The sequence below is a fragment of the Capricornis sumatraensis genome, chromosome 21 (assembly GCF_032405125.1).
Source record: "Capricornis sumatraensis isolate serow.1 chromosome 21, serow.2, whole genome shotgun sequence".
Lineage (NCBI taxonomy): Eukaryota > Metazoa > Chordata > Mammalia > Artiodactyla > Bovidae > Capricornis > Capricornis sumatraensis.
In genome coordinates this window covers 43,278,175-43,293,899 of record NC_091089.1, presented here as the reverse complement: position 1 = coordinate 43,293,899, position 15,725 = coordinate 43,278,175, and the positions used below count along the sequence as shown (strand labels likewise).

At 44.4% G+C, this 15,725-nt stretch overlaps 1 protein-coding gene across 3 annotated transcripts in view; it reads right to left on the bottom strand.

The window, feature by feature from the left end:
- PTPRM (protein tyrosine phosphatase receptor type M) overlaps positions 1-15,725 on the bottom strand; it is a 655,853-nt gene that overhangs the window by 474,720 nt on the left and 165,408 nt on the right. The gene's annotated exons all lie outside the window — the stretch shown is intronic.

Sequence of the window (15,725 nt, the reverse complement as noted above, 5' to 3'; positions counted from 1 at the left end):
GCTAGTGTTAGCAACGGAGTTATATACTTTTATAATTAGTAATTACAACAAATCAAAAGAATGTCTCAAGTTTGGAAAGATCTTACTAGACCCACTCCCATAATTTACATTTTAAGATAACAGGATTAGCCAGAAGGTTTTCAGGAAGGAGAAACTGTCCAAGCAGGATACATTGTTGTTGTATAATCCCTAGTACAGAGTTTGAACTGAGTTGTTGTGTAATCATCAGTTCTGGGCTTAAAGAGAAAAACGTTTTATGTGACTAAGACTAAGAAATATAGAGGAAAAAACGATGTTTGTCCTTTCCTCCTCCTTGAGAATTCCAGACCTCTATCTCCTCTTCAAGAGCTCCAGACCCCCTTTTCTCCTCCTTGGGCACCCCAGACTTCTTATCAGCCTGTCTAGGAATTGACTCTCTCATTATCACACTTTGAGGCCCTCCAGGAGCCAGCCACAAGGCTGGTGAACCAGATTATGTGCGGAGAGAAAGCAGAAGAGAATCTCTGCATCTAACTACACTGTTAGGCTACCAAGCTAATACCAAGATACAAAGGCCACAGAAAACCCAAGCGGTAGAGTCGAGAAGGATGACGGCTGCCCACAGTACCTGCCGGGAGATAACCACTGAAGGCAGCCTGTGAAACAGCTCTAGAACAGAGTGGGTTACAGGAAGAACTTCCTACAACTTTGGGGCTTCCCTAGGGACTCAGCCAGTAAAGAATCTGCCTGCCAATGCAGGATCCCTGTGTTGGGAAGATCTCCTGGAGAAGGAAATGGCAACCCACTTGTCTGGAGAATTCCGTGGATAGAGGAGCCTGGTGGTCTACAGCTTCAGGGTTGAAGCATTGAGGTTGATGTTTTTGAGGCTTGTTTTTTAATTTAAGTAATTTATTTTCGGCTGTGCTGGGTCTTCATTGCTTTTGCGCAGGTTTCCTCTGGTTGCAGCGAGCAGGGGCTGCTCTCGAGTTGTGGTGTGCAGGCTTCTCTTGCTGTGGAGCATGGGCTCTAGAGTGTGCGGGCTCAGTAGCTGGGGCTCTCAGGCTCTGGAGCACGGGTTCAGTAGTTGTGGTGCCTGGGCTTAGTTGTTCCCCGGCATGTGGGATCTTCTTGGACCCAGCATCAAACCCAGGTCCCCTGCATTGGCAGGAGGAGTCTTATCTACTGTACCACTAGGGAAGTCCCTGAGGCTTGTTTTGTAAGACAGGGTGTAGACATGGAAAAGTGCTCAGGTCATCCTCCCGGAGGCCTGGCCAGGCTTCCATCAAGGAGCTGGGAGTGTCCTCGGGTGACCACCCTGCATCCTGATTTACTCACGGGCAGATGGCACCGGAAACTCAGAGTCAACGAGTGCAGTGCTATTTTTAAGATCCTTGGCCCATTAAAAAATGCAGAGATGCTAAGATATAATCTTTCAATGGTGTAATTTAAATGTTTACATGTGAACACTTCAAACACTGAAAATATTATAATGCAGTAGAGTTATTTATAAGATAATAAAATAGATTAAAAATACTAATTTCAGATACATTGTAAGCCATGTGATCCAGCAGTGAGATATAGATTTGGCCATATGAAGACTAGAGTCTATTTTCACTCTTGTTCACGTGTCTTTGTGTGCTAGAATTTATCCTTTTTTGAAGATAATGTTGAAAGTCTTCAAAGCATGCTAACAGCTGCCTGCCTGTTGGGTGTAATACAGAGAGAATAAGAACCCACTCCTGATACTTCAATAGAATCAGAAAATATTTTCTAAAGCTGAGTGCAACCACACTACGCTTTGGAGATCTACCTATTATTATCTTCAAGTTTTGAAATATCCTAACTTCCAGACTTTGGGTGTGAGATGTCCCTTGATATGGTCCTAGCATGGTCCGTAGGGAGAAACCTCAAGGGCCAGGTTTTTAGGTAAGTGGAAAACAGATGTCTTTTCAAAGACATCAGGAAAGAAACCACTTTTATTTTTGCCAATGTAAAATACAACCTTTCAACACTTACCTTCTCTAGTCAGGATTCTGTAATCACCTAAACGGGAAAAGACTTTGAAAGAGAATAGATATAATATGCATATGTTTCACTGAATCATTTTGCTGGACTCCTGAAACTAACATGACATTGTAAATCAACTAGACTCCAATATAAAATAAAAATTAAAAAGAAAATAAAATTTGTGAATGACCTTTAATTTCAAAAAATGTATTATGTGTCAGTCATATGATCAGTGGGCACTGAAAGTTTGTGAAATACAAGCCCATATAATGAGACAAACGAGCCCTAGGAAGCTGTGCACAGCTGCTGTCAGAGGACTGATAGGCTGAGAGCCCTGAGACCCCAGAGAAGCATTGTCAGAGAAGAACAGAATGAAAGGGAACGGAAGTGCCTGTGGGCTCTGCACCCGCTGGAATTTTCTTGCACAGAAAGAAAATCCAGAGTGGTCCTGACACACCTCTACAACACACCACCTCTCCCGACCCCAAGGCTAAAAGAATTTGATACATTGCACCCGACTACCATGAAGAATAATCTACTAAAGTGATGATGATGTCATCTGTAAACACCCATTGGTATCAATAGCTTTAAATTATGAACTGGCATTCAGGTTTATTAGGAAGCTCCTTCGGATGTATTAAGAATCTATTTACTCTCAATATCGATTTTTTTTTTTAATAATATATTATCCAGAGAGGTTATATACAGTGATTTCCCTGGAAAAGCTGACATTTATTCAATGATATTTACTTTACTGAATTAAGTAGCAATATATGCTCATATATCTTTGCTGTATCTGGGAAATTATCTTCTCACAGTTAAGGTAAGAGAATATCTATTTTAGAGAAATATTACGATCTGGTTTAATAACATAGGGCTTAGGAAAGGCTCATGATGTGCAAGATCTACCAGTTATGGATTAATTCTTCACTGACTTTTCTATTAAGACACCATAAAGTTAAGTTCCCCAAAGTTACTCTTGATCAATTAACTGGACTTTTTAGTTACTCTTGATAAATTAATTCCTCCTTTAAAGGAAAAGAAATCCATCATTATATTCAACTTAAAGTGATTTTCTCTTATAATAATTTACCAGGAAGGATTATGACCTTTTCTTAAATAAAGGCCAAGTGGACCTTAAAGAAAGCTGAGTCCCAAAGAATTGATGTTTTCCAACTGTGGTGCTGGAGAAGACTCTTGAGAGTCTCTCGGACAGCAAGGAGATCCAACCAGTCCATCCTAAAGGAGATCAACCCTGAATATTCACCGGAAGGACTGATGCTGACACTGAAGCTAAAACACTCTGGCCATCTGATGGGAAGAGCCAATTCACTGGGAAAGACTCTGATGCTAGAAAAGATTGAAGGCAAAAACAGAAGGGGGTAGTAGAGGATGAGATGGTTAGATAGCATCACTGACTCAATGGACATGAATTTGAGCAAACTCCAAGAAACGGTGCAGGACAGAGGATCCTGGTGTGCTGCAGTCCTTGGGATCACAAAGAGCTGGAGACGTCTTAGCAACTGAACAACAGCAACAAAAAGGCCAAGTGTGGCAGGGACTGCAGGTGAGTCACTCAGTGCTCTTTTTTTTTTCTTTTGTGGGTGACACTCACTAAACGGGACACCCTCTGGCCTTTGCAGGTCATCAAGATCCGATGACTTTTTCCTCTCCCATTCCAAATCTGTCCATAAAAGCCTCCCTCATCCACCCTCCACGACTTTGTTCTTTTTCAGCTAGATGCTCACTTGAGGGCAATCTTGGAGAACACATGCTAAAGATGGCAGATCCTTTTCAACCTGAATGTCTGTCTACAACAGGGTTCCCAAGCCCCAAACCTCCAAACTGGAACCACTCTAGACTGTTATATACAAGGAAAATAAATGCCTCCAGTATTGAAACACTGAGATTTTGAGATTTATTTGTCATGGTATCTAGTACATCTTTGTACTCTATACATTTTCAGGAAAAAAGAAAAAAAAACACACAAAGAGCTTCATTTTCTTTAGAAAGTTCTTTAATTTGAAAGTAAGGAAGTAGATAACAGGACCTATTGAGTTGGGATGAATCCTATTCTCAGAACTCATTCAATAATTCAACAGACATTTGTGGAATCATCATTGCATTTGCTGTACAAAGACTTACAAAGTAAATGAAAATGCCTCTCATGAATGAAATTAATGATTTGCCTTGGAAAACAACCTATTTGTAAACTGTATCTTCAAATTATAGATTAAAGTCTAATAGTACAAAAATATGATAAACTACTAGCTTCTTAAAGAACAAAGCCTTTGGTCACAATTGGATTTTTTTTTTTTTTACTTGTTTAGTTGTTGAGTTGTTTTCCATCTATTGATATTTTTGTTAACCAAATTCTCACTTGCAGTTCTCAAGCTTAGCAGCTGCTCCCATGAATGACTCCGGATGTTACCTTTCTTTCCTTTCTAATGCACTGGAGGAAAATTTAACAGCTTAGAAAGCACTGGACTTAAGAATCTGAAAACCAATCATGTTCCCCCACTGATTAGTAGAAATAGCAGGAAATGCAACAAATGTCAAGATTTTAAAGGCCTTCCCTACAATTAGTATTTTTGGAAGGTTTCATGGAGTTTGTCTTAGATCAAAGATCTCTTCTTTAACTCCTGAGTGGAATGATATAAGTGAATCAAGAAGGAAAGAAAAGAAACAAATCACTTGAATCAGAAGACTCCTTGGAACCAGGACTGTTTTCCATTCATTTGTGTGGGCAAGGAGATCAAACCAGTCAATCCTAAAGGAAATCAACCCTGAATATTCATTGGAAGGACTGATGCTGAAGCTGAAGCCTCAATACTTGGGCCATCTGATGCAAAGATCCAACTCATTGGAAAAGACCTAGATGCCGGGAAAAATTGAGGGCAGGAAGAGAAGAAGGTGACAGAGGATGAGATGGTTGGATGGCATCACTGACTCAACGAACGTGAGTTTGAGCACACTCTGGAAGATAATGAAGGACAGGGAGGCCTGGCAGGCTGCATCGCATGGGGTCGCAAAGAGTAGCATATGACTGAGCGACTTAACTGAACTGAACTGTTTGGGTGGGTGTGGAAAGACGCAAATGAGGATACTCTATCTGTACTCTGGATGCGGAGCTCACAGAATCTCTGACCAACGTCAACCCTGCTGGCTGAACAAGATCTGACCTCTGGGGTTTGTTCTGAGTCAGCACACAGAGGGGTGTGGCCAGCGGGGAGATCACAGAAGGTTTAAACCTCCTCCCTGGGGTGCAGCGGCTTCTCTACTCTTGGCTTTGTTGCGCGTATGTCATCCAAGAAAATATTGTTCTTATGTGCTGGGGAAGGTTGCTAATGATGAAGACCTTACAAAATGCAGAAATAAATAGAGGCTCTTAACCAGGCATAAGGGGGTGGGGGTGATGGGGAGCAGAGAACACAGCTGCTAGCTGACCTGTAGAACCTGACATTGCATTTTCTCTGCATCTTGAAGTGTAGCCTGATCACAGGGGCAAGAAGCAGCCCCTACCAAGAGCAAAAAAACTGCATATCTCCACCTGCTGGGGGACTCGAGGAACTGCCCGAATTAGAAAGTGATTTGGCTACAAGTTGATTAAAATCTTATTAAAGATACACTGAATCACTTTGCTGTACACCTGAAACTAATGCAACACTGTACATCAAATATTCTCCAATATAAAATAAACACTTAAAGTTCTTTAAAAAAATGCATTAGTAAGAAGACAAAATATCATTCCACTTTATTTCAGGGGTAAGAAAGTGTGACTGGCCACACCAGTCACAAGTATATACTTCTGTTACTTAAAGGTTGAAATGAAAGAAAACACTCCACTTCTTGGATCAGTATGAGTCAAGCTCAGGCATTTTATAGAGAGGACTCCATCAGTGGAGGAGCCCTCCCTCCATACAGTTCTACCTAAGAAAGGAGAAGGGTGTCTCTTGGCATCTTAGGGCAGCTGTTGGTGCCTGCCACAGCCAGTGGGCAGATGGCCACTTCTGACTGTACATCACAGCCATCAGGTCATCTTCAGTTCAGTCGCTTAGTCGTGTCCAACTCTTTGCGACCCCATGAACTGCAGCACACCAGGCCTCCCTGTCCAACACCAACTGCCGGAGTCTACCCAAACCCATGTCCATTGAGTCGGAGATGCCATCCAACCATCTCATCCTCTGTCGTCCCCTTCTCCTCCTGCCCTCAATCTTTCCCAGCATCAGGGTCTTTTCAAATGACTCAGTTCTTCGCATCAGATCTTCTTAGGAAGCCTGTTGAAGCATTCTCAGCCTGCCGGGACTCCGAATAACAAGGACTTTCTAAAGTGAGTCCCAGGCTTCAAAAGCCACCATAATGAGTAGGTAATTAGTGATTAAATTAATCCTTAGTGAGTCCCTGCCACTGCACAAGTTTAGTTTTCTTGTCTTCTATTCAGCGTGTTATTCTATTTTAAAACTTCATCAAGGAAATACCTTCTGTCAAGGAAAACACTGCCTCCTTGCACCTAGGTTGTTCACGACATTATCACTTGGGACACAAAAACAGTGCCTGCCCACAGCAGGTGCTGCCTAAGGGTTTACTGAAAAAGGAGAAAAGTTTCTAGTGCTAGAAAGAACTAGAAAGGTCAACCACATCTGTTTTCTTCCTCAAGCTTGAAAGTGCTCAGTCATCTCCGACTCTTTGCAACCCCATGGAATTCTCCAGGCCAGAATACTGGAGTGGGTAGCCTCTCCCTTCGCTAGGGGATATCCCCAACTCAGGGATCAAACCCAGGTCTCCCACATCCGCCTGCAATGCAGGAGACTCTGCTTCAATTCCTGGGTCAGAAAGATTCACTGGAGAAGGGACAGGCCACCCACTCAACCAATTTTCTTGGGCTTTCCTTGTGGCTCAGCTGATAAAGAATCCTCAAGCTTAAGTATTAACTATCTCTCAAAGTTGTAAAAACCTATAAAGATCACTAGACTTCCTTGGTCACTCTTCTCATGGCTATATTAACATTAAAGTTAGGAGAGGTTTCTCCATCATGCCTTTTAGCTCAGTTCAGTTGCTCAGTCACATCCAACTCTGCGACCCCATGGACTGCAGCACACCAGGCCTCCTTGTCCATCACCAACTCCCGGAGTTTACTCAAACTCATGTCCATTGAGTCAGTCAATGCCTTTTAAATATTACCAAATTCTTGTTAGAATTCATGTCTTTGGAAATAAATGTATCCCCTTACATAGCAGGGCTATTGATAGGAGCTGTAGGACTGGTAGGTTCACCTAAGAATTTGTCATCAATTCCTATGCAATTTCTATCCAGCACAATTCCTAGTCACCCTGAATGATGCTCAACCATCTTTATATCACTGTGTCACTATGCACTTCATAATAAAGGGGTTGAAATTATTTTATCACAACAATATATACAACAGTTCCACAGTTTAAAATCTCAGAAGTGGCACTACTGAATGACTTTATACAGGCTTACTCATAAAGAATGAGTTTAAATAACTCACTTTATCCAACCCACCGCAGTTCAGAAAACCCATACTCAAACAATTTCAAATATATGAATATGAATTCTACTCTTAAATTTTTCTACAGCATGACACTTCATAAACCCAACTTCAGAGAACTAGTAACATTCCCAGTTATGTGGCTTTATACAATGCAACTTGTGTACATTATTTCACTTTGAATGAGCATTTATTAGAATAAGGAAAGAACATGTTGCAATAATATAAACAAACTAGTTACACTGCCTTTATTCAGAAATAAAATGTGAATTGTGACACTCAGGGATAGCTTTTTTTGCAATACAACTGACCCTTGAACAATCCAAGGGTTGGGGTATAGACCCTCCACTCAGACAAAAGATCTGTGTATAACTTAGAGGTGGCCCTTCTGTATACGCCATTCAGGTCAGAACCAGTGATTAAACCAACCTTGACTCCTGCAGTATTGTAGTGTTTACTACTGAAAAAAAATAATGTGCATATAAGTGGAAGCACACAGTTCAAACTCATGTTGTTCAAGGATCAACTGTATTTACAAAATCCTTCCCTCTTTTTCTTTTCTTTCCAGACTCCTCCAAGCCTTTAACTGTCAATCATCAAGGGAGATGTATCTCTTAAGATGGTCTAGGTTGGTGGTTCTCAGAGCATCTTCTAGAGACCCCCAAAATCCCCACGAGTTCACAAGGTGAAAACCATTTTCCTGATAATAATAGGGCATTGTTCAATTTTATTATTCTCATTTCACACTCAACGACTAACAGCTGCACATCACTGCTCTGATGTCTAATGGAACGTATGCTGATGTACTCTGTTTTCAAAATTATTCAGTTTAACATTTCAATCCAGAAAATATGAATATCAAAAGTGCTTTGAATATTCAAAAAAAATGTCCTAAGACCAAAAAGTTTATGAATCATTCAAAAACAATCCCAAGGGACCTCCTTGGCTATTCAGTGCCTAAGACTTTGCTCTCCCAATGCAAAGGGACCGGATTTGACCCCTGGTCAGGGACTTAGATCCCACATACCACAACTAAGAGTTCACATGTTGCAACTAAAATCCAGTGCAGCCAAATAAATGAATTAAATTAAAAATATGAAAAAAAAAAAACAACAACGCACAATGCCCAAATCTCAGGGGCTTCACACAGGAAGTTTTTCTCTCACTCGGGCATCTGCCCCCAGTGCTCAGGTGTGCATGTAAGTCTGAGTGTGTTGGCAGCAGGGGGCTTTTGGGGGGGGGCATCATTTCTACATTTTGTCACTTGCGCTAAAAGTACCTGAAACACCAAGGCAAGACAAAGGGAAGACATCATGGAGAATCTGACTCTAGAAGCTTCTGCCTGAAAGGGACAGGTGTCACCTGCACACACAGCTGCCAGCCACAGCAGGTGCAGCCACACTCACAACAGAGGGCACAGGGGTGCACACGCCCTCCCTGTTTCCAGAACAGGAGAGCTGGCAGCTAGTCTCCTCCCAGGATCTCTTCCCAAAGCTATGCACCCTCCTGACCATGTATTCACAGGGCGTCAACAACCATTTCAGGAAACATGCAGAGAGATGCTATTTAAATACCACACACATGTGGCATTTAATACCACACAAAAAAACACACACATTCACGTATCTCAATCATTTTTAATTTCAAAACAACTGCAAAACATCAAACCTGAACAAAATATGTCGCCAAAGCTAGTATACAGTACTACTGTGTAAAACGAATGTTCTAAATGCCTGTTTGACTGACATGTAAAACCAATTATTCATAATCATTTGTGCCATTACCCAATGTCCAACACGTTTTCATAAGAGCAAGACCCAGATCAATTCAAATAAATTAACATTCCTGTCTGAACTGACTCATCCAGACCTAGTAACAAATTCACATGTCAATGGTGGGCTGCTCCCATGACCCATCCGCTGAAAAATACAAACTGTATCATTTTGTTTTCCAAATAACAAGCATTGATTGCAGCGTTAGAAAGGTCACTTGTCATCAGCTCAGTCATTGACCTGCTGGCAAATTGCTGCCTGTCACTCCACAGTGCATTGGGACCAACGGGGGAGCTCAGGCACATTGTGTTTATACAGTACAATTGGGGAGGTGACACCATTTCCACAAGGTGTGTGTTTAACAGAACAGGCGTCATGGTCAGCAGAGATGGGAAGATTCGGAAGCAGCAGGAAAGGGCTGACTGTGGGAGTGGGCTCATCCCTTCCCAAGACGATGACTCCCCGCCCCCCCACCTGGCCAGCCTGCATCTACCAAGAACTCATTGATTCCTCCTATTTGCTTCAAAATTGCCTGGACCAAAGCCAGTCTATGCCTCCAAGCCTTATGCCAAAGATTTCAATATTCTGTACATTTTCTCTGGGTCACAGAAGAAAAGATGCTCCCTAGAAGGCGCCAGGGAAAAAATCAAATTAAGAAGCAGCCCTGCATTAGAAAACCTGAAGCACTCAAATAAGAAGAGGATATTGGAAACACCAACTTTCCGGGGCATCCTCTAGGAGGGTGCCAGTGTATTGGCGTGTGGCCCTGTGCATCTGGCATAGAGTTGGCAGAGTAATCAATTATCTGGGTGTGCCACCCACCACCGAGGGGAGCGAGGATGTCCAGCCGACAGTTAATTAAATAGCCGTATTTATTTCCCTTTCAGCCACTTAAGCTTTCAAATTTCACTTTAAGATATAATTTATCATCATCTCCTCGGATAAAATCTCAGTCAACTATGCATTAAAGGCCACTTATTTAAAATAATGATCTGCACAATCATTTCACAGAGCTTGCCAAGAAATTCTTTATGAATTTTTCTGTGCTCAGTCCCAGATTATGGACAGGAGACAAATGAATGCAAGTATGTATCCAAAAATAAAATGTAATAACTCCTTATGTGTCTTCTTACAAAGTTCCAGTTAGCCACCAAAATAGCTGCCAATGGGATAACGATCTTTATAGTTGGTTCACCCACTAAGGCATAAGACTGCAGCGTGAAGCATCCATCCCATTTTAGAAAGCCCTAAAATTAATTCTCTGAAGTGTGTCACTTACATCGGCCCATCAGCTCCACTAAACCTCTCCAGGAAAGACCAAGAAATCATCCAGAGATGCTCAGAAGAGAAAACAGGGGTCAACTTGGGTTTTTTAAATATAAATATTTTCAGTGAAATTTGACAGGATAGCTTTTTGCCAAAGAGGCATTCATGGATGAGAATCATGTTGGTATGAAGTCAGAGAAGCTCTCTGTTTCGTTTTCTGTTTCTATTGCAAATTTTGCTTAGTTTTGAAACTATAGAAAAGTTGAAAAAGTAGCGTGATAAATGCTCATATAGACTTCACCCAGATTTGACAACTGTTAACACCTTTCCAGGTGGCGCTAGTGGTAAAGAACCTGCCTGCTAATGCAGGAGATGTAAAAGACACAGGTTCAGTCCCTCCTGGGTCTGGAAGATCCCCCGGAGAAGGAAACGGCTATCCACTCCAGTATTCCTGCCTGGAGAATTCCACGGACAGTGAAGCCTGGCGGGCTACAGTCCATGGAGTCACAAAGAGTTAGACATGACTGAAGCAACTTAGCACGCACACACAACATGTTACCATGTGTGCACACATACTCTGTCACACATACACACACACACTTGTAACATAAATATTCTAAGAACTAGGGAATTCTCCTACATATTTCTCTGCTTTGTGATACTTATTTACCAACCAAGTTTTCTTCTTCTATTTTTTTCTGCTCCCTCGTATGAGAGATTCCTTCTCTCTGTTCATACAGAGTCAGTTTGCTTCTTGCTGCCTCTAATCAGAAATCGGGAGTCACACTGCCTCCTTCCTAGGAATCCTCCACCAGCTCAGGGTGGCTTCTGTGAAGGTGCGGGGTCCTTCCTCCAGCCTTGCCCCCCAGCTCCCTCTCCCCTGTCCACGATGCCTGCAGTCCCAACCCTCTGCAGCTCCTGTGCCCTGCCCTCGGCCAGCACTGCCTCAGACAGGGCGCTCTTTCCACCCGGCCTGCCCCCTGCTCTGGCCTGCTCCTCATGCTCCCCTGGACCCTCTTGGGTGCCGCCTCCTCCTGGAGGCCTTCCGCCGGCCTTCTGCCCCTGGCCTCTGACTGGGGAGCAGACAGGCCCCCACTAGAGCTGGCAGAAGCTCTGGGAGACTGGCCCCACATCATCACTACATCCAGTGCCCAGAGTGCACCCAGGGCCTCACAGGCTGGAGCCCCAAAGAGAGAAGGGTCTTCATCTCCCTCTTGGTCTTATGGTGAAAAGAACAAGCCATGCTCAACCAGTTCATCTTTGAATGTATTCATTCTCTTCTGCTTCTTGAACCACGGAAGGCCCCAAGGTGCTAAAAGGAGACCTCACCCCTGTGAAGGTCTAGCCTGACGCAGGCTGGAGACGGAGGTGACCAGAGCCCCTGGCCACACAGAATGGCCCAGGCACTCCCCACACCAGTGTCTGCGTGAGGGCAGCTTCACGCCACTGTCCATCTGCCAGCCAGCACCCCAGCGGCCCACCCCAAACCCCTCTAACCCAAACATCTACCCTCCATCAAAAGAGGCTGCCGCCGGCTGGACCCGAAGGCCAGACGACCTCAGGCCACGGGTTCTCGGGTCTTCAGCCCAGCCCCACCCACGACCCCTCTGCCGTCCAAGGTAGCTCGGAAGACTGCAAGACTGTTCCTTCTCTGCAGCCTCCTTCATTCCAACAGCAGGGCCCGGCCCAGCTCCAGGGCACCTGCACAGGAAACAGAGGAAACGGGGGTGCCCGCCAGCTCCTGGGTGTGCAGGTCTCAGCCCGGTGATCGCAGCTGCCTGGTGTCCCATGCCCCTGGAGCCCAGCCCTCGCCCCTCTCGCCCTTCCTCCACTCAGACTCAGAGAGATTTACAGTTTCTGTCACCACTGGTCTGCCTGTTTATTTCATTACTTGCTCTCACATAACCCATGATGTCATCCTGTGCAATTTTACGGGAACTTAACCAAGAAATAAACCTATGTTAAAAATGTATATATTTATAGATACAGGCTGACTTGCATACTTTTTAGCAAATATTTAAGAAATAGCCAGCCACTTTTTGTAACAGTTTCCAATCAGACAAGACAGGAATTTAGGATAAATCTAAAGGAGAGCATTCATGGGAACACTGAATATAAATTATTGAAATAAGTAGTCTTACAGAATACACTGGCTCCCTTGGAACACTTAATTATTAAAAATCCAGACACTTTTCAAAAGAAGACTTTTTAAGTACTTATAATATTTTTTACCACGAAGTTAAACTTATTAAGAAAAATGTGTGATATAAGTGACAGGACGATTATACCAAATCCCACCATCCTGGCAAAAAAGGTTTACATTTTAATGGGCTTCTTTTAGCTTTCTATTTAATCCATACAGAAATTATACCTTTTGTTTCTTATTTGGTATCACTTAGAATGGCACCCCACTCCAGTACTCTCGCCTGGAAAATCCCGTGGACAGAGGAGCCTGGTGGGCTGCAGTCCATGGGGTCGCTGGGAGTCAGACACGACTGAGCGACTTCACTTTCACTTTTCACTTTCATGCACTGGAGAAGGAAATGGCAACCCACTCCAGTGTTCTTGCCTGGAGAATCCCAGGGACAGGGGAGCCTGGTGGGCTGCTGTCTCTGGGGTTGCAGAGAGTCGGACACAACTGAAGCGACTTAGCAGCAGCAGCAGCAGCAGAAGAGAAAATAAGAAATCAGCAGAAACTACCCACTTCACAGAGTTGAAATTAAGCTAAGAGATGGATTCATGCCAACTGCTCCTGAAAGGTCACTTAGTAACGATAAAAGGAGGACTCTTCTTGAACGCTGTGCTGGGCCAGGTAGGAGGCAAAGTTCCGCAAGGGGACCACTTGGTCTCCCCTGGTCAATCGCCTCATGAGGCGGGTTTTATATGCCTTCCCAAGGCCTCAGGGCCTCTGTAGGGCTGATGGTCCCCTGCCCACAGACCAGCCCCCAGGTCTTTGTCCCTGCTCTTCCCTTTGGGAGGCCCTGGCCTCCTGTCCCCGAGGGTACCCCATCTTTGCTCAGAGAGCAGCTGTTCTTATCTGCTGCTCCCATCCCTCGCTAAGCCCTTGTCCTGTTCAGTTTTCCTTCACGGCTCTTAGCATGTCTCCCCATGGTGCTATAAAGTGAAACTTGCTCAGCCGTGTCCGACCCCAGGGACTGTAGCCCACCAGGCCCCTCTGTCCATGGAAATCTCCAGGCCAGAATACTGGAGTGGGTAGCCGTTCCCTTCTCCAGGGGATCTTCCCAACTCAGGGAACGAACCCAGGTCTTCCACATGGTAGGCAGATTCTTTACCATCGGAGCCACCAAGTCTGTCTGCTTATCAGCTGCCTGCCTTCTGCCTCTGGGGGACTCATTCAGCAGAGGGAAGACTCCACTGTTGCCGCTGCAGCCCCGACAGTCAGGCCCCTGGCCACCATGCCACAAACGCGGACAACTAACTCGTCCTACACCCGTGAGGAGACTGGGGACCCAAGAGCTAAAGAGCCTGGCGAGGTCCATGACTGTGAAGACCCAGAGCCAGAATCTGACCCAGAGGGGGCAGAGCCCCACAAGTAGAACCTCTGTGCCCATGTCAAGGCGATCCACACAGCTCCCACCTGGAATGAAGGCTGCCCCAACCCCACTAGATGCCCGTGCTCTGGTGGGACGTTTACCCTCAACACTCAAAACAGCAAAACAGGGGTGGAGAAGGCAATGGCAACCCACTCCAGTACTCTTGCCTGGAAAATTCCATGGATGGAGGAGCCTGGTAGGCTGCAGTCCATGAGAGTCCATAAGAGTCGGACACGACTGAGCGACTTCATTTTCACTTTTCACTTTCATGCATTAGAGAAGGAAATGGCAACCCACTCCAGTGTTCTTGCCTGGGGAATCCCAGGGACGGGGGAGCCTGGTGGGCTGCCGTCTCTGGGGTCGCACAGAGTCGAACACGACTGAAGCGACTTAGCAGCAGCAACAGCAGCAGCATAAGCCTGGGGCAGGTGCACTTTCTCTGAACTTGAGTCCTAATAAGGTGTAAAACAGAGATAATGCCATCTGACCTCCCAAGACCATCACAAAAATCAGAGGATGCACAGCAAAGAAGTAAGTGCTAGCAATGGCTAGGAGTTATTTGGGTGCGCAAGATTACTTTGGTTGATAAGGGAGAATTACCAGAAGACACAGTGCTGCCACTTGCCTGAGATTGTGATATATATATGTATATTTTGGCTCAGCTTTTGTTTTTTGTGTCTTTTTAAGAGACAGCACAGCCAAGAAATCTAAATTTGATGCTACCCCGATGAACTGAATTGTATATTACCTTTTATGTTTTTACATTCAGAAAGTCATTAATGAGTGAGGGGAAACATGGTCTTATAGGATCTGGTCTTTTGGCAATGCAAGAATCACCTCACCAGAATGTGGAAGCATTGTCGGCGAAGGCATCCTTTTTGGGTTCACTCAGTGATGAAGCCCAAGCCTCTAGAATGATGCCTTGTACAGAGCAGGTGTTCAATAAATAATTGTGAATGTTGACAGATTCAAAGAATGAATGAGATAATTAAACAACTGTGTGACTGCTCTGTGCCAAAAATATTACCCACTAGATACACACTGAAATTTAAGGAGGAAACATGTCTTTTCAAGCCCAAAGTCGTCTGGTCTTTGTTGCTCACTCTGAAGTGTGAATACACTGGGACATCTTCCCCAATAAGAGGAAAGGATGCCTGATGAATGTGCCCCACGAGGAAACTGCAGTTCCTCTCACTGTTAATCTATCATTTTTCCCAAAACAAATATATGCAGGCAATTTTTTTTTTCTATTTTCTGGGTCATCGAGCTAAGAGTCTACCTTGCTCCTACATCCTGCACAGGCCTCTCTCTGCCTTTCACGTGGGCAGCCACGGAAATGACTTAATCCTCACTCACAGCACCTGCATGAAGATTGGCAACCCTGCCATTACCAATTTGCATTATGTAAAACCAAGATGTGGGGGCCATGTGAGGTTGCCCAGGAAGCACACTGCACAACCTGGAAGAGCACTGAGGTTTTTCCAGTACTAAGGCCCCATTTCCCCTGGAGAAAGAAATGGCAATCCACTCCAGTATTCTCGCCTGGAGAATCCCATGGACGGAGAAGCCTAGCAGGTTACAGCCCACGGGGTCACAAAGAGTCGGACACGACTGAGCGACTTCACCTCACCTCACCTC